Here is a 2,956-nt window from a genome sequence, read left to right as displayed (position 1 = left end):
GTTCGAACGTTTCTTATTTTCAAAATGCATTTTCACTGTATCAATGTGCTTTGATGGATCAATGTTTTGAGCAAGAACACATCTGTGAAATAGATAATAGAGGAGATAAGAGATAAAAAATTATATCTATGAACAATATGGCTCTGTGGTTGAAGCATTTGCATTAACTATGTTGGCATCGCCGATTAAAAAAATCGAGAGTTTAAATCCCACCGCGACCAACCCATTCACTGTACGATAAATTGGGTAGGCAATGCCAAACTGGAATGATTCTGGTTCTTCCAAACTACAATAGTTCGTTAACTATCAGTGGCTGCTTGTTCAAAGACTTCTTCAGAACAAAAGTCATTCAAATACTGTAAAAAAAAACTTTATCCTTTGTCTTGCTTTTTCTCCCTTGCTCTCATACCAAGCAGTGGCTGGTTATACAGAGCATATAAATACATCGTATATAAAAATATATTTATCTCCCAGAATTCTGCACATCTGGGATTTCTTATTCTTTCGTATCTTAATATGTTACGTCCTAATGTTTTTATTTACCATATATTAGAATGTAAGTTAATTTCGATTACATATCAAGATGTCACTAGTGTCACGACTAAAACAAGAGGGAAATTCGAGACAAATTCGATGAGACAAAACTCAAAAAAAAAAAGTTTATAACATAAATTTGTAAATTTTACAGCAAGGCCTTTTGAATATTTATTGAAATTAAATTGAATAATGTAATAAATAAACAATTACATTTTATCAAATAGTAATTTACCCATATCAAGCATAAACCATCAAATAATTTGTTCAAAATGGAAAATTTAGTTTTATATATTCTGCCTAGTACTACTCAGTAATAAATAAAAGATCACTTTGGACGTTTCCTCATTCAAATTGAATTTTCATGTAATGTGGTTTTTTCAAATATTCATTCCATTGTTATGGCTCAGTTATACAGATTCAAATAGATTTGGCATGGTTACTGATAATTTTGACTCACTGGCCAACACAAAAGGCAACATTATATATACACAAATAACCACAAACAAAGGTATAGAGATTTCAGGGACACATGACAAAACATAAAATAGGGTGTGATACCCCAGCGGTTATAGACTCAAATGTTTTTGCATAGCAGATTACACATCCCAATTTAAATTTTCAAATTCCATGTTCCAGCCTCACCCACGGTGTGATAAATTGGGTGAAAAATGCCGAAAATGAAAAGATGATTTGTTTCAAAAAATAGAAGATTGTTAGATAACAGTCAGTGGCTGTTTAATTAATTCTTTATTCAGAGCAAAAGACCTGAATAAGCGAGATATAAAAATATTAATCCTTCATTTGCTAGACATAAAGTATTGAGTTCTATTAATTATTTCTGAAGCGTGGGTGTTAAACAAAGACTCAGTGTAATGAACAAACACACAACGCTGGCTATGCTTGCTGTTATCACACAGTAAACAAAACCAGCTGATTTATGTTTGAATAAACTGTATTTATACATGAGTCATAAGATAGTTTGGCAAATAAAGACTCTTGTGAAACTATAGTATCATTATCGGGAAATTTTACAAATGCTTATTCGAATTCCATAATTTTATAAAATATTTTAGATTCATTTATACTGTTCATTTATAGATACTATGTATAGTTTATTGGCCCCTAAAGGTGTATTAAATGAAGTAAAATATTTTAGAATGAAACAAATATGACTAAGATATATAATGTGACTTTATGAACAACCAGTATAAGTAAATATGCTGCCATATGCTACCCATATTTGATTTCGTATTAGGATATGCCATGAAAGTGAAACCTAAATTATGTATAACAAAAATAAAAGAAGACTCAATTTAAAATAATATTATGTCATACACTGGAATTTTGAGTACAGTTATATATCACTATGCAATACAATAAGCCTGAATCCGGGTCATTGTGACTGGTTCGGATTTGACTTCTTATTTTAAAATCAAAATTTGTCATCTGCCAATCAATGTTTTACCTTCACATCAAAAATTGAAACTTTCAATGAAAAACAAATACTTTCATATTCTAAATCCTTCAGTATAAATCTTTTTTGCATCAAATTTGAATTTTGCCTTAATCAAATTTCATATTATAACATTTCTAATAAAGACTCACATAGATCCTTCAGTTTCAGGCATCTTCTTTAATGTATTCCAGTAATGAGTTTCAGTGAAAAGTTCTTCTTGAATCGGATCAAGTACAGCGTGTTGAGGGCCTTCATTCAAAGGTCTACTTGGTGTTGGAGGGCGTAAGTCTGGCATAGATGGCGCTTTGCCCATTCTTGATATTCCAGCAGAGTTAGCATTCGGCCTTCTTTTTCTTCGACCACGATTGCCTGGTGTTGAGTAACCGCTATCATCAGAAGTGGCTGATGAGCGTCGAGGCCCAGGACCAGGTTCATTAAAGTTTGGGGTAGGTTTGGGACCTGCATAAGAAAAGAGAAAGAATAGTGATCAATTATAGTAATAATTAATAGGGCTTAAATAAGTTGGCATCATAGATTTCAAATCTTGGGTTCAAAATCCAAGGCCACCAGTTTACATTGTTTGGAACAAAAGCACTGCATCATGAGATGATTTGTGCAATGATTTTGGCCTACTCTCACTAATTTCAATTTACATGTAATTTAAAGTATTTTAACTTAAACATTGACAAGTCCTACAACTGACTCTTTTTTTAGAGAACAATAATAATAAAACTTGGAATCGCCAGAGTAAAACCAAATTAGCTTATGTCACATTTTTCAGAAATGGACTTTTTTAATCTACTGTCATTAGGGATAAACACCAATATTTTGGTCTAGTATTCAAAACTGGGTACTCCTGAAGTATGTGTACCAAGATGGTTGACACCGGAATGTAGTATGTGTACCAGGTTAGGGTTAGGCCATAATTTTAGGAATAAATACTACAGGAGTCACTTGGCTAGT

Source organism: Styela clava, chromosome 1 (assembly GCF_964204865.1).
Source record: "Styela clava chromosome 1, kaStyClav1.hap1.2, whole genome shotgun sequence".
Lineage (NCBI taxonomy): Eukaryota > Metazoa > Chordata > Ascidiacea > Stolidobranchia > Styelidae > Styela > Styela clava.
This window is presented reverse-complemented; position numbering follows the sequence as displayed.